This window comes from Lutjanus erythropterus, chromosome 15, assembly GCF_056507025.1.
Source record: "Lutjanus erythropterus isolate fLutEry1 chromosome 15, fLutEry1.hap2, whole genome shotgun sequence".
Lineage (NCBI taxonomy): Eukaryota > Metazoa > Chordata > Actinopteri > Lutjaniformes > Lutjanidae > Lutjanus > Lutjanus erythropterus.
In genome coordinates, this window is record NC_139331.1 from 23,095,728 (window position 1) to 23,118,312 (window position 22,585).

The window sequence follows — 22,585 nt, forward strand, 5'->3', positions numbered from 1 at the left end:
AACGTGGAACTGGCTCTGTTCCGGTTCAAGCACCGACTTTGGAACTGTTCTGAGCATTTTCACCAAAAATAATTTGGTTCAGAACCCAAAAAGTTTTCCTTGGGAGCCAAAGTGGGCATGTCATATTCTACAGGTCATTGAGCATCGTGTACCACCTTCAGTGATGACATACTTGATTATAATGGTTCCACTCAAAACTTATAACACCAAGGTTCCAAGAACCAGTGCAAGATCCAGAACTTATTTGATGGAGATGTGGGGACAAGTCAAAGAACCTTTTATGGGTGTAGTACCTTTATTGTAAAGTGTATGTAGCTGTGTGTGTGTGTGTGTGTGTGTGTGTGTGTGTGAGTCAATGCCGTACATTTTGAGTGATGGTTTAGTCCACTGTAAGGTAGCAGAGTTGAGGTACACAGTTCTAACGTACACGTCCTCTGGTGGGTCGTGGTGTTGTGTGGCGATGGCGGTACAGTAGAGCAGTGTGACCCTTGTCTAATCTTTTGCAACTCCCTGTCGCTGACACTGAGCCACAGTTAAGTGAGCTCTTCTGCCTTTCATAGGCAAGCGCTGCTGTCACGTGCTGTTCTAGTGCCTCTATCGATGCCTTAATTCATGTGTCACCACTGGGCCTGCGCATGGTAACACCATCACGTGCAGACCAGGGCTCGAAATTAACTTTTTTCCTTAGTGTCCCTCAAATTCTTTAAACTATTCCAGACTCAACAACCATTGTGCTAAACTGAAAGTTATTTTTTCATTCTACATAATAAATATAGTTTAATAACTTTGCTTCAGTAACTTGCATCACTTCATTGAGTCACTCTGCTTCTGTTCCTTGCCATTATCTCAAAATAAAAAAAGACCCGAGGGATTTAGTCAGCCTTCATTATTCTTTTAGCCATTCATATCTCATAGTAAACACTTAATTTTATTGTAAACACCATGACAGTGTGATGTAGCATAGATCTTGTGCCGGTTCCACCCCCTAAATGATGTATATTCCATGATGCATTAAACATTATAATTTCATTTCTAATGGTAAGTTTCTCTACTGTCCCAGAATTGTCCCAGACACTGAATCTTTGTGTCCCAGGTGCTATTTTTATTGTCCTTGGGACAACGGGACATCCTTAATTTCGAGCGCTGGTGCAGATGAATGCAGAATGCAGTTGAATTTTAATTCCCAGACGAACGCTCCTCTTGGTCTTTGTGTCACATGAAGATTTAACCTTTGAAAGATAATTTCTGCTGTTCCTGATTCCTATGCAGAAGTTCAGAAAATTGCATTCAAAGACGCTAGAAAGCCTTGGGGTAAAAATGCTCCTTATGTAACTCGTATGATCTTGTTGTGGCATTTGAAGGAGAATCTGAACACCACCGTGAATTGTAAATTAACTCCTAAGTAGAGTAGTGTAGTGAAGAGTTTATGCACAAACACAGTTTACCCTCATCTGAATAAACTCACCTTTGACTCATATTACAACAGTTAACGTGTAGATATTCAACTTGATAGTGCTGCTTCTTCATGCCTTCATTCTAGTTTTTTTTGCTGAACAGAAACAGAATCAAATTTTAGCATTTCAGCCATGTCAGTTTTTTACACATTTGACTGTCTCAACTGTTGACGGTTTTTGTGGAAATTGACCCTTCCTAAGCCCCGCCTACTTCTGCTCTGTGGGCCAATAACACATGAGCAAGCTTGGTACCCAGTGGAGCCTCTCAGAGAGTCAACTCTCTTCTTTTCTGATTCCATCACGTAGAAATGCTACGAACTACGTGCGTCTGTGTTGAAAAGAAAAACACATTTTGAGGATGGTTAAAAGCTGTTGCTGCAAGACGTGTAGAAATGACATATACTGTCAGATTTTTAGCTTACGTTAGCAAAACACTAGATGTGTGTAGTGAGCTAACGATTAATATAGATTAGCTAGCTATCAGAGGTAACTAGCTGTCGCTGATTATTGATGTAGATTAACAAGCTAGTTTGCTAGTTTTTTTTTTGACATTATTAATTCTTTAAAATTCGGTTTTCTTTTTGACATACACGAGCCTGGCACATAGCATATCTACATACAGGAAACAGGACAAGAGAAAGTCGACTTTGGTTCCAAAAGGGACGGGACTTAGGAAGGGTCAATTATAGAAAGTAGGGATGCACGGACTCTGAAATTCTGGGCCAATAAAGTTGCTTAAAATGAAAATTTGGCTGATAGCTGATACCAGTCTTTTTTGTGGCTGTTAAATATGTTTCCCCTGTTATTTAGGCCCCCTACCAGGAAAACAAATGAATGATAAAAAACACAGCACCCGTACAACATTTAGAACTACGGGTGTGACAATCCTCCAAAACAACAATTTGATTTGACTTTCGATTTTAACGTCACAATTCAATTTGATTTTTTGATTGAAACTTTTTTTTAGCACTGATGGTTAGGCCATTGTTAGACTATTGAGTCAATTTGTACAGATCAAAAGATCATTGGTTTCATGCTCTGACAAGTGTCAACTATCAAGTGTGATGGCTGGTAAGCTACGCTAAGTGTTGTTTTTTTTCCTTCAGACACAAGTGGATGCCACAAATAGGCATCGGAGGAGAGGAAAAAAAGAGAGAATTGCCAATTCTCCCTTTGATTTTGGTTACTGAAATCGAAAGCTAATTTTGATCGATTTTTGATTTCATATTGAAATTGTGAAACCCCTATGTAGCACACAGTACAGACCTCATCTTGTGAAATCACTGTGTGCATTTTTGAGCATTTAAACAAAATTTGTGTTGTCTGAAAGTTCCAAAATTTTCCTTTCCAAACAAAGAAAAATTGCTTCATTTTAGCCTGAAACATACAACCGCACATCTCTGATGTAATTGGATTTGATTTGATAAACCCAAGGGCTGTCAAAGTTTCCAACACATAAAAGAGCATGTAGTCCTTCAAGTGAAGTTAAGCATGTAGGACTCCAGTAGGAATGTAGTCCTTCAACTGAAGTTTAACATTAAATTCAGGCCAAAAAAAACTAAGGAGTACAAGGTCTTCATTCAGTATTTTGTAGTTCTTACCAAGCTGAATGGAAGCAGCTTCCTTTGATTGTTTCTGTTGTGTTTCTGTTCATATGTTTGTCTGGTTTGTGTTCAGCTCTCTGCTGTTTGCATGAAAATAAAGGCGTAAAATGAAGCACAGGGCTAACAATATCACTGTCAAAGCACCAAAAACCAACATTTATTTTGCATTACAGCCTCTGTGAACCATTACATCTTTAAAGGTACGCCTGAACCCAAACGTTTGGAAAATTATCACGTCTCTGTCAGCCAGATGAAGGAGAATGCAAGTTTTTTTTCATAGTGAACACAATTCACAGTGCACTCTTTTAAGGCTTTACAACTCCAACATTCACAACAATAAGCTTCAGAAATCCCTCATGTGAAAATTCATGCTATGCAAATGAAATTGTAACAGGTTGTGTCTTTACTCAACTGTCATGGAAATTGTTTTGTGAGGTCTGTGCGAAACATTTTGAGCATGAATAACAGTTTGCAGCCTCAGACTGAAGTGAGTTTTTTACCTGTGACTTATTGACAAAGGCTGCGTTCAGACTGCAGGCAAAAGTGGCCCAAATCTGATATGTTTTTTTGCTCACGTGTGACTATATGTTTTTTTTTTTCATTACAGTGTCATCAGCACAAATCATATGGAATCTATTCTTATTAATTCTGATTTAGTTCCTGATTTGGTCGAGGTCTGATTTTCCAGAACTCATGCAACTTTTATGTCACTCTTTAAGTCGTCAATCTTTGTGCTGGCGGGAGTGACTGTGAATACAAACATGGAAGACCGCTGTGATCGAGGTAGTCAGTGGAGGGACAGTGAGGTGTTAAACCTTATACGTACTAAGGATGACACTTATGTACAAGCAAACTCAAGGCGGTGTATCCTAAACGGTCTGTTTTAATGACCTGAATCACACCGATTGCTCAATTAATGCACTAGTCAGCAAACAAAATGGTATAGAAAATAAATGATTTCATTACAGGCATACCAGAACTGATCATCTACAGCCCCCTGAAGAAGAGCCAGATGTCATCCTTTGCGATTGAAGTCGTCAGTGTGATTGTATTCAGAGGGCAACGACAGTAATATGACTCCTATCAGTGTCATTGTTGCACCGTGGGAATCCTTGTTTGGAAGCCTTGTGGGACTTCCCGGAGGTCATCTTGAGGTAGCCTAGGGTGTTTTAATATTAGGTATGATTGATTCATACTGTGCCCAAGTACGATTGCCCCCAGCTCTTCACTCCCCAACTCCCTTGGTAATGTTGTTCTGTACCCAAATACACTTCGCTGGCATCATGACCTACACAACATTTGTTTTTGTTGCTGCCACGGTGTAGAAAAACCTGCAATTCACAAGATGCCAATAGCAGTCCACTTCCTTGTTTTGGTATGGTTAGTTTTCACATCAGATGTGAATTATACTTGATTACACATGAAGTGTACATGAGACGACCTTTTCAAGTGACCCTGAATCACTGACCTGTGCCCAAATATTGAATGCAGTGTTCACAGTAAATCAAATGAAATGGACTTTGGTGTCAAGTGTACTTGGAAGTGGGCCCGGGTCCCTAATATCAAAGCCCCCTTGATGTAGTCAGGCATGGGGACATGGCGCACAGCCTTGCAAAAGTTGAGCAAATGGAGGACTCTGCAATGCCAAGCGGGTTAGACAGCGTCTGGCAATCTGCCCCTATAGCCAGCCAATACAGCCCAACTCCTACACGCTTTCTCAGGGAGATGGGTCGCATGAACCGTGTGTCCCACCGTGAAAGTCTTGTGAAGACGTGCTGACAGGTGTAGTCAAAGGTAGCCCTAAACATCCTGAAATTGTGGATGAAATCTATCTCTTTGAAAACATTTCAGGCCAGTCTAATTCCCAAGATGCTTTGTCACGTCCCCCGGTGACTCATACAGATCCAAGGTATCCATTAGAAGCTGAATGAGTTGCATCTGGCTTTCAAGTATCAAGAGTGAGAAAGTCCATGTTTGGGGAGGTGGGGTGGATGGATGGTTAAGGTAGATAACGTTATGTGTGTCACATGACTTGCTTCACCCAAAACATTGTTTTGGTGCTTAAACCTGTCCAAACAGTGACTCTTTCACAACATTAAACACATGTTAAATGGGCCTCCTGGTAGTGTCTTGTAGAGCTGCTAAAGGGAACCTTGTGCATCAGTATGGGGAGCAGAGGGTCGTGACAAAGCAGTGTCAGTTGTCAACGAGCTGGGATGAGAGAAAGTGTTGACCATTCACGTCCCAGTCCCACCACTCCTGACTGCGACTCTTTATCCACACACACCTCTGTACAGAGGAGGAAGTGACTGCTCCACACAAAAAGCCAAAATTAAAAATTTGGCTCTTTCTCCTCGTCCTTGGTATCACCTGCTCATGAATTCGCTGACAAACAAACATAAGTAGCCTCCATGTTTACTTCTGTACGTCTTTGTTAGAATTTTTTTTGCACATGTGGGTCAGTTCAGGACCATGACTATTTGATACTGAAATCTGATATTGGCCATATATTTTCACATTAAAATGTGAAAAAAACTGATGCCATATATTTTGTGGAGTTGCGTACTTACATTATATCGCGTCTGAGTATGGTCCAATGTGTTGCTATACACCCAAATGTTTCCAGCAATGTTCAAACACAGAGAAATCCTTAATTTATTCAAGGTAACAGTGGGATTCCTACTAGCTGCTAGTTGCTATAACTTGTGGGAAAACGGGATGTGGAGAGCGAGGAAGGAAGTCAGTGAATGAGACTAAACGCAACGTGAACTTGAGTCGTGTCAGACAGATTTTCATCATTACAATGAATGCAATCAAACTACGTCTTTTGTTATTTGTTTTAATGTGACGACAGTGGCAGACTTTAAATATTGTGCATTAAAAAAAACAAAAAAATCTGACCTGAGCAATAAATCTGAATTGAGCCCTGATGCTTGCAGTGTGAACAAAGCCTTAAGAAGTTTAAAAAAAAAAAAGTTTGTGTGGCAACGTGTCCTCACTTGTATTTTTGTTGCTGTTGTCATTGGTGTCTACTGGTGCTCCACAATATATTTGAATATGATAAAAGGTATATAATAACAATTTACCACACATTTGTAGCTTGTGCATTTATATTCAGTGATTTGCAAAAAAAAAAAAAAAGAGTGCTTACCATCTGAGCCAATGTTATATAAGAATAATGTACCTTGTCGTCCCATCTGCTGGTTCATGGAACCGCAGCGGCACATGGTTTTTGTATGTAACGATCTATTTGACTGAACAATGTAACCGTCGTACTGTACATTACTCTCTGGTTGGAAAACGAAGCATGCTGTGTGCTCCTGGTCTGTGAGGGACACTCGCAGTCATTATGGTGCTGTCTGTCTTTCCCACACTGCTCTTTCTGTAGAGGTCATAGCCTGATTGACAGCTCCAAGAGGCATCTGGGTATCTGTTCCCTTTTATTTGGAAACACGGTTCTGTATTAGAACAATATCAAGCTGTCATGTTTGATGTGCACTCTTTACGACTAGACTTGTTTAAGAGTCTGCTTTGGGCTCAGAGGCTCTGGTGGACATGGGCTTCGCTCTACAAGTCTCTGTATCTTTCTTTGTGTCTGTAGTCAACTGTCAAGTATATACAGTATATAAATATATATATCTATTTTCTTTGTATGCATATATTCATTACTATTTTTGCACTGACCTACGGACAGATGGATTTATTTTTTCCACAAAGGGTGCTATTATAACGGAGGCCTTCTCCCACACCTTTTTGCATGACTTGCTCAAAGATTCCTCAACTGGTCTGTCATCTCTCCTACTCTTCTCCTACTACTCCTTGAACTGTTGCAATTGAAGCACTGTAATTTTGTAATCCCTACTTGTGAGCTTTGAAATAAACAGGGAGGCTTCAAGTTTGGTTTGGCGTCCTGGAGGTTTATTTTCTTCCTACTTGGAGGAAATCATTTCTTTGGCTACTGAGAGAATAAAGTACAAAATTGTGTTTTTAATTTCTCTATTTCTGACACATGATGATGTTTTACTTAGTTTCATGTTGTATTCAAATGTTTAAAGCTGCTATAATCAATATTTTTTATATTAATAACAGATCCAACGACTATGGATGTTAAAGTGGTCCCATGTAGTGGCAAACCACAATCATCACCTCACTGCAGTTAACTTCAGCTTTAGTCTTTCAGGTCACTGTTTTGGCTTTAAGGCCTGCAACTTTGCAGTTTCCAGCTTTAAAAAAAAAGAAAAAAAAAAAGTTCTGCTAAACCCACTGTGCACCACCTGCTAGACACCAAAGAGCAGGCAGACAAAGTTTGAGAGTAGCTAACAAACATAATGGAGCATTTAGCAGCTAAAGAGCCATCAAAAGTTGGTGGAGACCAAAGCAGAGCAAAAAGGAGAGAAAATATTGGACTCACAGACACATCAGGTGGTCAAATACATGACTCTGAGGGGCTGTGTTCACCAAAGTGTTTTTTCCCCAGCTGAGAACACCAGATGGTCTTCTGAAAACTGTGTGGGAGGGCTCAAGGGTACTTTGGAAGGGCAACATTTTTTTTACCTGAGAACATCGGTTGCTATGATACGGAATATCTGTTAGCGCTTAATTCTTGTGTTACAAGGACCTAATTTCACAGATAGTTTGTGTTATCAACAAATACTGAATGTTAAAATGTCGGCACAAGGTAGACAACTTGTTTCCGATGAGGCACAGAGGGAGAGGACGGACCCGCTGGTCTATGTGGGTTCATTAGACGTTGTGGACGAGGAAGTGCCTCAACGAGTACCATAATTTGGACGGGGCCCGGTTCAAGGAGTATTCTATGAGCAGGACACGGTTTGTGTCCTTAACTGTTATTGGACGGCTGAGTAAAAAGTGAAAGTGACGAGCACAGAGTTTTACCCAAAGTTGAACATTTTTGAGCTGTTAGCGACCAGAAAAAAAAAAAAAGCCATACGCCACAGTAGAATATAGACTCAGCGCCTCCTTCCTGTTGACATTTGTAGTCCACAGTGTGAATATGTGGCACTCTCATTACAAACAATTAAATAAAATATGCTAGCCTGAGGGAGAAAAACCAGACAGACAAGACAACAGACAAGGGCTGCAACCAATTAATATTATTATCGCCATGTAATCTATTAGGCTATCAATTAATCTAGAATTGCAATGATTAATCGATTATTAAATGAATTGTTTTGATAACTGATTTACCAGTTTGAGTAGTTTTTAAAGAAAAAATGTCAAAATTCTCAGATTGAGCTTTTCAAATGTGACACTGAACTGAATATCTTTGGGTTGTGGGCAAAATAAGACATCATCTAGGCCTTTGGGAAAAAATGATCAACATATTTTTTGTCATTTTCTGACATTTTATAGACAGAAAAACTAATTGATTAATTGAGAAGATTATAGAAAGATAGTTTCAGCCCTAAATGAATCAATAATGTTGTATATAAAATGTCAGAAACTTGTCAAAAGTTGTCAAAAAAACAAAAACAAACAAACAAAAAACAAATTCCAGGAAGGTGAGATCAACCAACGTTGCAAAACCTAAAGACATTCCATTGATAATGGCATGAAACCAAGAAAAGCGGCATTTGAGAAGCTCTTATAGGCACAATGCACTTTTGCCTGGAAAATGACTTAAATAATGAATTAAGGAGCTGCTTCAGCTTTACAGGAGGCAGTGGTACACTAAAACATCTGTGTGAAACCATCCTGATATTAAAGGAGAAACAACAGATTGAGGGATAAAGAGGGACAGAGAAATTTCACGTGACCACAGCCTCATAAAACAGTCGAAGCCAAGAAACAACAGAAGCTCGGGGACTCCTTAAATATTGGGATCAATAAGAACAAAACAAGCCTTGCAGTGTGCATTTTAAGAGACAGCCTCTCTCAGCCTCTTGACATTTGAGCATCCAGTAGAGTACACAGCCAGAGTTGTGAATTATCTGCACTCCCCTCCATTGAACCATGTGTCACATAGCTGCAGGAGCTATGGGCCTATATTTACTTCAACTTCGCAGCCGTCTACCGCGTCATGGCTAGCAGCAAGAGAGTGCGGGGGTGTCGTGGGGGCTGGCCTGGGGGTCAAGATCTCTCCATAGGAACAGGCACAAAAATAGTTTTTAGCGTTGTTTCTAATTACAAGTGATGAGTGCCCCGCCTCATTAATCCTTTCCTATCAGCACTGGGCAGGCTGGCAGCACCAGAATAGCCCTGATCTTTGTGCTGCTGCACGCCGCTCTCCAGCGAGCCCTGCATGGACGTATTAGGCAAAGCAGGAGACGAGAGGAGGAGGACCTACCTTTTCCACACACACACACACGCACACACACACACAAACAGGTGCACACACACACACACACACACACACACACACACACACACAGGCACAGGCACATACACAAAATGAAGTGTGTGCATAGTTCCCAGTCAGAGGAGACGGTGAAATAAAGCAGAGAGGATCTCTGAGCCTGAGGACTGCTGCACTGGTTACCATCAAAGCTGCTCCCTTTGTCACAGGAAGATGCACTCGCACGTCATCGTCCCACCAAGGGTTCACTAAATGCCTCCACAGCAGCACTTTGCACTTACAACTCATGCATAAAATAATGCCGCTCATATTAGGCAAACTTCATGACAACACATGCCAAAGGACGATGCAGATTTAGGTTAATGAGAGAAAATGGGAACAAAAATAAAATAAAAGACTGGACAGTGAGTCAAACCAAGTTATACAACCCCACTTGAAATAAACTGAACTATCCCTTTAAGATGGAAAAACTAAAAAAAATAGCATTACAAATCATCTGAGGTACTTGTCATATTAGCTACAGTAGATGGCAGTCGGCACACCCCCAGTCAGGAGAAGCAGAGAGGAAGCTCAGCAATGAAGTGCTGTGGACAGAATCAACAAAATGTATTTCATACACTTAAACAAAGTCCACTTAAGAAAACAGTTTAAGTGTATGTTATATGTAAAATATTTTCTCCACTATACCTTGCCAGCCAAACTTCATGGACAAAATCAGTAATTTTACCTCACAGGAGTTGTTGGTCTACCTCTGCTTCAACCTATCGGTTTATTTGTGTTGTTGTGTGAAAGTCGCACAATAACATGTCTTTTTTCACATGAAATAATCTGGGAAAGAAAACTCAATCCTTGGCTCAACCTCTAACAGGTTGACATGTCTTACTTTAAGAGGTCATAAGCTTTAAAGGTTGGGAAGCACCTGTCTAGAATACCAGGTGAAATTAATACCGTTTCCTGGAGTCTACTCTGGTTGCCTCACAGAGACTCCAGGAAGTCACTGTGTCTGGTGAAGAACTATTCACCTTTACATCCACAGCTTGTCATTTTTACACTCTGGCTTTTGTATGGATTAAACTAAAGACATATATCGCCATCACAATCTGGTACACTGCTGCCACTGCCAAGGACAAGGGCAGACCGCAGCGCATCAATGGCTGCCATCTGCCATCCCTCCAAGACCTGTACGCCTGCAGGTCCCTGAGGTGAGCAGGAAAGCTCGCAGCCGACCCCCTCCAACCCCAGACTCAAACTTTTCTTAAACACTGATTGAGTACAGCCAATACTCACCTGAAATAATGGGTTACATGAATGCACATCTCTTGGTTTTTATCTTGCACACATTGCAAACATTTTTTGCACATTCCCCATACAATGCTGTTGCTAGCGAGCTAATTAATGAATCTTAGCTCTGTGCTGCTAAAAGATGAAGACTGATTAATGGGTGGATGCCATGATATTATTGCACACATTATATTTTGTTTTACAGAAAGAAAAAATGATGGGACTTTGATATAAGAATACAAAGAAATTGATTTTTTCTTTTAGCATATATTGTTGAATAGGTGCACAGTATGACCAGGGACATGATCTAAAAGAGCTAAAAAGGCTTTGTTTCAGTCCATCTCGACTTTAAAGGCAATCTTAACGCTACAGGTAAATTTTAGACAATAGTGTGCTTCCAATCTTGTGACAACAGTTTGGAGAAGGCCTTTCCTTCTTCAATGTGCCATTGTCCCTGAGCACAAAGCCAGGTTCGATAAGAAATGGTTTTGTATGTTTGATGGAACTTGGACTGGCCCGCTCAGAGCCCTGAGCTCACCTCCATCCAGCTCCTTTGGGATGAATGTGAGCCAGACTTTATCACCCAACAGCCTCAGTAATGCTCTTGTGTCTGAATGTGAGCAAATATGCAGCCTGGTTCATAAATCTTGTGGAAAGCCATTGAAGAAAAGTGTAGGCTGTTATAGCAGCATATTAATGTCTGTAGTTTTGGAATAAGACATCTAAGAGATAATTCAGATTATTTGAAGTGGATGACGTACTTACCCACAGTCCCTGTATCACCTACAGTAGATGGTGGTCGACACGCCCCCGGTTTGGAGAAGCAGCCAAAGTCTCGGTGTAGGAAAGCGATGTACTGCTGTGGACAGAGTCAGCAGCAAAGCAAATTTTAGCCACGAAATCAATAACAGTTTATTACCCCCTTTCCCATACACATGTGCTGGCCTGGCTTGACTCGGTTTGACTTGGTACGTCAGTCCAGCATGGCAGGGATTTGCATCTCCACCACAACAGGGCTACCACTTGAAGGTGTGTCTTTTAAGTGATACACGCTTGACTTAAGTCAAGTTGCTGTAAATAAAGCGCTGTTATTATAAAGCGGCAAAATCGGGTAATGCTCTGTGTTTTCATAAACCATAAATGAACCAAACTCCTATATAGTGGAAAGCAATCACGAAACAGTAAATTGGCAGATACCTGCAAGTACAAACGGCAATGCAGGAGAAAAACTTAACTTCAAACTACAGACACTCAGTTAAAGCTACAAAAGTACTGAGAACTGAACACTGAACTGAAATCTTTTCTCTCTGTTTTCCTGCAGATATGAGTTCATTCTCATTACATACACTTGTTTGAAGAGGAGAAGCGGGGTCGACACCGGTTGGCCACAGTCGGCAAGATGTCAGGTTGGCAGGCTTCAGCCCTACTCCGGACATAGTCCATCTTGGGCGTGACTCAGCACAATTCAGATAAGATATTCCTTTATTAGTCCCACAGTGGGGAATTTTTTTAATTCAGTGCATTAAGCGGTAATGGAAGTAAAAATCAGCGCAGCACTGTTTGACTTGTCATGGTCAAAAGTAATTGAAAAGCCACATCAGTTCACCACTTTACCTTGTTTTCACACAGCCTTTATTCATGGGAAACAGACATGATATAAATTAAAAGTCATTCTCTTCAAAGTATCCAGACTCCATTGAAAAAAACAGCAAGTTTACCCTGCAGAACACGTGAGTTGCTGGTCTATCACTGCCTTGATTGACTGGACTTTGGTGGTTTATAAGGATAATTGGGACTCATCAAAGTCACACAGTAACACAAACAAATTAAATTACTAAAATTACTGTTTTTGCCAAAGAGTTTTGGTTGAGTGACAATGAACGATTTGGCTAATATAGGCGATTTTCCATCAGAAAAGGCCGTCTGATGGCAAAGAAAAGCAGTAAAAATATTCTAAAAACAGCAAATACTGAAATGGAAATTGATTTTTTAGGTTGTTAAAATACATTTTGCTGCTGACCCTGTCAACAGCAGTACATTATTTTGCTTCTGTGTGCTGCTGTGGCGTATGTCATTAATACACTGACCTTTGATAAGTAACCCCGTTTCGAATAATTCAAACTATTCCTTTAATGCCTGTAGTTTTGGAATAAGATGTTATGTTTGGGTGTCCACACACATTTGGTAACACATCATTACACACATTAGTCAGGATGAGCTGTGTCTACTGTCCCGCTCGCTGTGATGTATTCTTGCTGTAAATGAGTTCTGGCCTGAGATTCTCTGCAGTCAGCTCTTAGCTGGTGAGTATGAATTATCCTCTTGCATCACAGAGACAGAGAGACAGACAGGAGCGTAGGACAAAGAAACAAACAGTGAGGGACAGAGTGAGACAGATAGAGAGAGTAGAGGAGGTCATGGCCCATTTCACACAGTGCTCAGAGGAGATTACAGGAGGTCTCCAGGCATGACACAGGTGCCATGGTGATGTCTCTGCAAATAAGCAGATGCAAATATGCCACCTGCAGAGGAGCTGGGGACAGGGGAGGACAAGGAGGACACAAATGGAGAAACATTTCATTTTGTGAGATCAAAATGATATATCAAACGATGATGCTGGCTCCGCACGGAGGCGAGATAAAAAAAAACAAAAAAAACACTGTCAGCCAGAGCTGCTGAGTCCACAGGCCTGCAGAGTGAGTGTTACTGTAGTGACGGTTTGTTCTCGCTTGTGGCACATGTTGGACTTTTGAAGTGTCACGTCTTGTTACGTATTAGTCGCACGCTGACCACTGCGCAAGAGACAGGCCAGGGCTCAGTGTGGTGACACCAGGCCATATGTCGTACAGTGTCTGCACTGTAGCGGCCATGTTTGGGATCTGAAACTCCTCCTCCAGTCACTTACACTGTAAAAAAAAAAATTAGAAAACTAACAACCAATTGCCTTAACTAGATTTTTGAGTTTTGAATAAAACCCAAATTCTCAAGTTTTGAAATAAACTAAACAAAGTTTTGTCAGTCTATAATCTTTGGTTGAGATCATTTACCAGGGATTTCTAACAGATGTGGCTCTGTGATGTTGCATGTGCATTGCGGTGACTGCAGTTCCCAACAGCAGCGTTTCAGGAGCGCTTCAACAGCAGAGCGCTTTGCCCATCTGATTATGTTTACTTGCTCTGATTTTGTTGATTAGGTCCTTTGTCCTTGCTCTTTGTGCTTCTACCATGGATAAGCAGGCTACGTAGGCTACGTCTTTATGATTGTGAGTCTGCACAAGGTCTTTTATTTTGAAAATTAACCGGATTCTCCCTGCCTTTTCCATGCTTGACTTCCTACCCGTTCAACCTGGTCTGTGCTAATTGACTAGGCGAGTATTCTCCATGGAGTTGAGTGCCGAGCCGCTTCTGGGAAGCATCTGAAACATGCCGCGGCACTTCTGGTGGAAACACAAGCATTGTCTAGAATGGCTGTGAATTGGCCTGAGTGCTGCGCCGCCGCCGTGACACAGCACAGCAGCGCCTGGTGGAAATTAGGGGTTACATTCCTTGTTTTTCCCTCCCAAAATTGTTCCGAGTGAGCTGTGAACCTGATTTATCATTATTTTGTTGCCTGAAGATCAAATGGTTGAAAATATTAAATCAACCATTGCACTGCAAAAAAAAAAAAAAGATTTGAGATTTTAATTTGCTTTACTTTTTTAGATAAACTTGAGTCTTTGAGTTTTAGAAAAGCCCCATACATTGTATTTCATAGTTCACAGTGAGCTGTGAACCTCATCTGATTATTTGGTTGCTTCAAAATCTAATGGTAACAACTGAAAATATTAAATTATTAACCATTGTTCACTTTAAATTTAATGAGTTAAATCAACAATATTTGAAGTAAAACTTTTGGGGGTTTATAAAACTAAAATAAATTATCTCAACAAAACATTTTTAGCTGGATTAAGAGTTTGAGTCGGGCTCACAACCCAAAAAAGTAAGTTGCCTTGAAATTTTGTGTTTTCTCAACTTTTTAATCTTTACGATGTATTCACTTTCAAATCAATGAGTTTACTCAATTTCTGAAATACATTTTTTGGGGGGGTTTCTCAAACTCCAAGATTCAAGTTTCTCTAAAGAAGAAAAGTAAATTATCTCAACAAAACATTATTAGTTGGTTAAAACCTTTTCAAAACTTGAAAGTTTGAGTTGGGCTCAAAACTCAAAAAATCTACTGAAGTAAGTTGCTTGAAATTCTTTTCTCAACTATTTTGTTTTTACAGTGTATCACAACATGCCATTTCTGTATCTAATCACGGTTCTGTAATAGCTCTAATTTGCCTGATGATTCATGTACAGTGACGGTATAATGTATTGATGGACACAGCATCAGATCCTAACTGAAAAACATACAGTCAGCTTTGATTTTAATAACAGCTTACCCATGAGCACAGCTGTATCATAAAGTAAGCTGCACAAAAATTCAATTACACCCCAGATACATTCAGACATGACTAGTGTAAAGGAATGTAAGCGCCAATTGACCGTGAGTTCATGATGAGGGATATTTCTGTCAGCCTACTGACCTAATGGGCTGCTGTCATGTCTTTCTTTTTCTGTCCTGTACATGTATAGACCTTTTTCGCAGCAGACGTCTTGACTCATCACAGCAGGAAAAGCAAAGACATTAATGATGTCTCAGTTCCATTAAATGTCCCAGGAAGTTATCCCAGTGAGCCAGCACGCCATGATTGTTACCTCGTAAAGTAATGACTTCATAAACATTTGATGCTGTCTGAGTTCACTCCCTTCATGATACAGTTGCTTTCCTGTAAACTAGCCACCAAAGTTTCCCAGGGGTTGGAGGAAAAAAATCGACTGTCTCAAGTATTGTATTGTTTCTTTTTATAAATATTCCAGAATCAGTTTTTTGATCGGTGAATCCATTTTTTACATATGAATAGCTTAATATGTTAGCTAACACATAATGGGAATTCCCATTGTTGCGCTAATATAAATTAGCATTATGACTGCAGAAATATTACCTATGTGTGCTCAGCTTTTCCGACATTTGTGGAAACAAACTAACAGCTGCTGACCTCACACTGATGACTCAATCTGATACTTCAACACTCCACACTGACCAGCTAGAACAACCTGGGTCTTTGAACTCAGTCTTCATTTTGATCTTCACTTCCCTAAACACTCAAAACTGTTTCTGTGGTCGTTCCTGCCATGGTAGGTGTCTCCAGGACAACATTTTGCCGTGATGACACACCCACAGGGTCAGAGGGTGGAAACAATGCCTGCGCCGCTGTCAATGCTGGTAACAAGGGCGTGATTGAGAGACGTACATGAACACCGGCCTGCAGAAGAGAAACACTGCTTCCACTAATGAAACCGAGCATCTTGGTTTCACTTATCTGGGCGGGTTTAATATGAAAATAATAAACGCAAGCAATAACAGCTTCTTTTTATTTTTTCTCCCATTTTCTCTCCTGCCTTCTCTTTAAGAGAGTGCCAGAAAAACACATTTGAAAACCTCAACAGAAATGTGTCTTTCCAGAAAGCATGACTAGGTTACTCCAGATAATCCACAGACCTTGTGGTGAGCAGTTTCATGACGGAATTACTTTCTCTCTACTGAACCAACCTCACCGACTGAATCATGGCGCAGAGGGGAGCGTGCATCTTCTCATGGAGTTTCTCAGATGTATTTTTGTGGTGTGTGTGAGTGTCATCTAGTTCCACTTTATTGGAGAGAAGGCAGATATCTCAACCGCTGATATATCCAAAACTTTGCAGCTCACACTACAACAGTCTAAATGGATAAATAGCACTACAGACACAGTAATATGTACTTTTGATTTTGGGGTGAACTGTCTCTTTACTTGTTCCAGTAAGCTATTCCAGTGAGCCAGCACAGAGTGATTGTTACCTCAATGACTTCATAAACATTTGATGCTGTCCTAGTTTGCTCCCTTCATGATACATTTACTGTACTGCAGCCACCACAGTTAACATGGAAATACTACATTTTATAGTATAATATCCATATGAAACAATCTATATAATTAAAGAGTAAGGATTTCAGTTTATTCCCTTTGATATCAAGATAAAACCACAACAGAGGGCTGTACTCCTGTAATTATCAAACACAGAACCAGACACTTCTAATGTTAAGCCTGATGTTATGTGAACAATGGACCTTTAAAAGTGGCCAAATTCAAAATGAGTCTAATGCTGCACTCAGCCTATGACATAACAAGTGTTTTTAACTGTGCGAAGAACATGACTTCAGTGTCCTCAGTGGTAGCTACGGCCTTGTTCAGCTGCAGCCTATTTTGACTTTTTTTTATTTTTGTTTGCAATACAACCTCAGAACTCAAAGTTGTGCCGGGGTTTGAAATATTGAAAGTGCTTGTCAAGCGTTGACAATATGGTTGCCGCTGCACAAAGCAGAGCATGTCCCAAAATTTGAAGACACACCAGTGAATTTGGGTGATACGTGCAGCTGAGCTGTCTCTTATTTCCACACTGCTACTCGCCTCTTTTCTTCTGCTCCAGATAAGTTCTTTTAATTGCTTGCGATATCCTCTCAAATCATACATGAAGAATGGAGGCTGGTCACACCACCGGCCTGAGGGGAAATCGTTGAAGGCTTCTGAGTTGTTTCATTTCACCAGATTACACATTGGACATGAACGTTACACACTGAAACCTTTATTTCAAGAAACTTGTCACGACCAAATTTGCATTAGCCAACCATGGATTTTTTGATCTATATTTATGCTTTGAGGGAGGAATACAATTAACCAACTGCCTCGATTGCAATTATATTACACAAATATTTCAAAACTCTGATTTTCAAGTACTTAAAAAAAGGATTTTGAAGGTATTTCTGCAAGATTAAGTCTCCTTTGTATGATACCAAATACTTAACTTAAACTCAGAGGGGCTACTTGTTTTATTTATTTATTATCTTTATTTGTTTATGGGCCATTCTGTACAATTTGTTTCAAAGTCAGAGTGGTGAAATCTTTAAATAAAAATGTCCTTTCTTCCAAACTATGTGTGTCTGTAAATTGTATAACATCCGAGGTACGAATTTCTAGTAATTGTGTGGTTAATTCTCATTTTGTACTTTCAGACGGCTTTGGAATATTTTTCTCTCCTAAAATTTGTCACTTCTGAAGATTCGGGACAATATTTTGTACATTAAGATTCATAATTTACAGAGAATGAACACAATAAATGTAGTTTTGAATTTCCCATTCAAATAAAATCTAAATGGTCAGCAGTTAGGAGTACATTTTTTTTAAAAAAGAGGTGATTTTAGTATAATTTTCATGAGTTAAAATATAGGGGTTAGGGTTCAGGAGCCACCTCCCAATTCAAAGTATGATTTTATATATGTTAAGCTTTCTGCTAATTCAAATATTATTTTAGATTTCAAGATGTAAGATTTTCACACTTAAGTGGTTTTTAAATTAGTCTTTTGGTTGTGGGACAGCAGTTTGTATCAGTTTGGTAGAGTGGCCCCTAATTTCCCACTTCACTCTAACCTCTCTATATATTGAGGTTTTTATTCTCTTTAAATGCCCCAGGCAGCTTCCGGTTTTGCCACTGCTCATCTAAAATGAACCCAGTGGAAGTTTGAGCCTTCAGTGTCTGTAGGTATCATGAAAGCTGTCTGGTGCTGCTCGTCACTCTCCTCTCTCCTTAACACCAGAGAGAGAGAGAGAGAGAGAGAGAGAGAGAGAGAGAGAGAGAGAGAGAGAGAGAGAGAGAGAGAAAGAGCGAGCAGCCCCCCACCCCCACCCCTCCTCCTCCCTCCTCATCTTTCCATCTACTTTTCACCCTGGGAAACCCCCCGCCACAGTCTCAATGACACATTCAACCCACCTATTATATTGCACTGTGGGGGGCCCGGCAAACCCAAACAATAATTTAGACCCCATTTTACTGAAGCACTTATCTGCTAAGCGCTCGCACAAGTAGTCAAAGCCACACACGGTTATAATGTTGAAATTTTGATGGATGAGTGAGTCGCACATTCAGTTTGCAACTCAATGAATTTTTACACAAAGATGCTCAAACAGCTGTCAGGAAAATTAACAAACTTAGAGCTCTGAGTTTGAAGTTTCTCAAAACTTCTTAACATATAAATATTCATGTTGACTTTGAATATTATTTTACACTTAAAAATACATAGCAGTACACATTTTCCAGTGTCAGAGTCAAATCCTTTATGCTGGAAAATGTCAGCTTTAAAGGGACATTTCACCATTTTCTGGTCTTTAGTGCTATTTATATTATATATCTAGATAGTTTTGGTGTGAGTTGCCAAGGTTTGCAGATATCAGTTGAAGCATTTTTTTTTCTGCTTGAAAGAAAGTAGTTCCTGTGGATGCTATCATAAAAATAAAGTATGTCCTATGAAACTGCTCATAGCAGATGTGTGGATTATCCTGAGTGATCAGGTCATGACACGTTTTTCAAATGTATTTCTTTTTTGTGGTGCTTTGAGCACCACAAGCAGAGACAAGATGGTGGCCAAGATAACAAAAACACAGATTGTTTTAACCTAGCAGTCGTTGATGACTTGCGGCCTGTAGCGGCCTGTTAAGACGAGTAAGAGGTCAGCGGTTGGTATAAAACAGAGGAGCCACTAAAACAGGTTTTTTAAGGTTTTTAAAAAAAATTGGGAATCACTGCAACCATGAGTATAGCATCATAAATGAAAGAAAAAATCTGATGGGTCTAGTACGTGAGATTAGCAGCAGATAGAACACACACACAACAAAACGCATGAGCTCTGCGAGGCGTCAATAAACAAGGCAGAACTCATAATGAAAGAGCTTTGAATTAGAAGTTCCCACCAGGTCTGATTGATTCATCACAACTGATTTATAAGTACATTAACTTTTAGTGTTATTTTTCTCCTGTGTGGTGTTAACACATCCCTCTGGTGTTAAAGATACATAACAGTGCATTATAATTTTCCCTGGTGGGAGTCAAATCTTTTCTGCGCTTTCACTCTCACTGCAGTGAGAAAATTCTGAGTTAGTGAATGGCCCGCTGTTTGGAGAGCAACTGAAGAGTTGAACAATCTGAGTATTAATAGAGTCTGACCTTTCAGTCAGGCATGCACGAGAGCACATTTGTACATGCATGTACGGGACATGTACATGAGCGCATACACATACATGCAATAGCTCATAACAAGTCGTAGTAACTCTTCGCTGTGTGTAGACAGTGAGCTAAGGTGCAAAGTTGACCTCATATTAGTATCCTTGACTCTCTCAGCCGTGGTGGTTTCATATGCAGCGAGTGTAACTCAATAGGTCCATCAATTACCTCTGTTTCCTAGGTGCCTTCACAAACAACAGCTGCAGAGTTTAATAAACTAGCCATGCAACTCAATCACAGGGGCTAAAATATCATGAAGCCTGAAAACCAGCAGGATGATGAAAGTAGGCTCCTCTTGTTGTCATGGCTTCATCTATCTGACACACAGACCCTCTGAAACACGTGTATGCTGGCAGAAAATTTAGCAGTGCTCTCAAACCCTTTGTTATTTCATCAGATTACCCCTGTTTTTGAAACGACACACTGTGACATGGCATGTTGCTTGGCATTGAGACACGCTGTCGCTGTATTAAGTTGCTGCAGGCTTCATTTTTGGTTGTGGGACAGAGGTAAATTTTTTCCATGGTAACTGGAACCTCATTCAAAACTCTGTCCTTGAATAGATATGAGAGCGACTCTCTTCTTTTAGAATGAATTTGAGTCACTGGTTCAACACATGTGTGCCTGCTCAGGTCTTTATTTACTTTATTTATCTGGACGGAAAAAAGTATAAAAATAAAGATAAAACTAGAATGGCATCCGGTGCACATACCTTCACCAAGGCAAGCGGTCAACTCTTCTGTGATGAGCAATTGCAAACTTTACAGTCAGTATTACTGGTTCTTGTGAAGTGCAAAGTTTGAACATTGTTCCTTTATATCTCTGGTGGAGTTTATTGCAGACAATTGACCGTACGGTAAGCTCTGCGCTCTTTAGATACAGTTGCTACACCTGTTAAGCTTTCCATTCTTGCATTGCATATAGGCAGTTTACAGTGATGACGGTGGCAGATTTAACAGTGAAACTTGAGAAAAGCAAACAAAACCAGCTCCTCATTTCTAGCTAACAACTGTGGATTTTGTTGGCTAAAATGACGACTGTTACTAACAGATTTCATAACTGTAGTTGGCTAATGTAAGCTAGTGCTAATGTTTAAACTTTTTGAGTCAACAGAGAGGTCAATTTCCAACGGATGTAATTGTTTCCATGTGACACATTTTAAAACAAGAACCCTGTATAACCGTCTGAAATATGTAAAGTTACCGAGCTGAGTCCATCTCCAGTTTTTAATGTTTCCATCTGACAATAATAACCCATGAGTTTGTTTATGCTGTAGTATCTGGCACAAGTTTGGTAACGTTACTGCATCTAGTAAGCTAACGTTATTTAGGTAGACATGCTAATGATCGCAGCTTACGTTAGAGCAGATAAAGACAAAGTTTAACCAGAAAAACCAGAAGTCTGAGAAACTGCCAGATATCATGAAGGATTCCTGGTACCCGTTAACGAGGAGTCCTTGTATTGCTCCAACTGGCTGTTTTGTCACTACTGAACTACTATTTACAGGTTTTTAAGATGTAAGGTATATTTCTGGCAAGGTCAAATGCCATATCTCACAATGTTAATGAAAAGGAAAAATAATTTGTGTATCTACCCTGTGATTCAGATCCGCTCTAAATTTAAATATTTCTCCCTTTGCCCATGCTACACCCTCCCACCAAGTTTCATGAAAATTAGGCCAGTATTTTTTCCATAATCCTGCTGACAAACAGACAAACAAACACCACCGAAAACATAACCTCCTTGGTGGAGGTAGAAAGCAAAACAGCTGTGTAGGAGAGGACAGAAACCCAAGTGGGCTCATGAGGGTCATCCCTAAAGAGCACTAAATGTGGAAACACAAACAGAAAGAGCAAGCAGAAAAACAAGAATGCCAAAAAACGGAAAACAGTAGTGAGTGAAAGGGTGACTGTACATGTTCCAGTGTCTGGATGGTAGGCAAATGAGAGGAAGGAGTAGGACAGCAGTGTATCTGATAAAGGAGACAGAAAACAGAGGGTGTAGAAACCGTCTAAGCTCACAGTGATGTAGCAGATTAGAGTCACACTCATTCTATCACTGAACTAATTTGTACTGAATTGACTGGCACCAGAATGAACTGAGTTGAACTGGCTACTTTAGAAAAGTGCCCATCTGGGTCATCCTGTATGAGTGAATCTGAGAATGAACAATAAAAAAAGATCTTTATGAAGGGCTTCAGAGGGACTGCTTCGTCTTACTCTTAAGAAAAACGACACGGTTTGTGGTATGTTGGGATATAAATGTGTCAGTATGCTCAAAGCAATGCGGTTTGTACCATCTGAGGGCAAAAGTGTTGATAGCTGTTCCAAACGATCAGATTATCGCTTTCAGAGTTACAAAACCTGTTGATCGCAAATTCTGGTGTCAGAAAAGTGTATGGGGGGTAGAGGGTTTTGAGGGGTTTTGTCTTTGGTTGAAGCAGAGTGGTGGGATTTGTGGACGTGAAAGCAATTAGACCAAAAGAAGACCAAGACGAACAATGTGCTAGTCCATCTCTCTCTACCTCCCAACTGCCCTAACCAGCCTGTGACACTCAACCCCAAGGCCATTCATTTCTACTGAAGATCTAAATCTTTAAAAACAGGTCACAAATAATCTAAATGTTTTTTTAAAAGATGCTAAAAAATTTTCAAAAGAGCTGGGCACTTTTGTATCGAGGCCTTTTCAGGCTTCTCCTCTCAGTCTTACACAGAAAAATGTGTTAACAAAGGTGATTAAAGTCTGTAGTAGTATCAC

The 22,585-nt window shown here is 40.2% G+C and overlaps 1 long non-coding RNA gene across 1 annotated transcript in view; it reads right to left on the reverse strand.

Moving 5' to 3' along the window:
• Positions 1 to 22,585, reverse strand: part of LOC146314415 (uncharacterized) — a 102,630-nt gene that overhangs the window by 17,314 nt on the left and 62,731 nt on the right. The window contains exon 2 of the long non-coding RNA XR_014771916.1: positions 11,421 to 11,514. This is a non-coding gene — a long non-coding RNA (uncharacterized LOC146314415). The remainder of the gene's footprint in view (positions 1 to 11,420; positions 11,515 to 22,585) is intronic.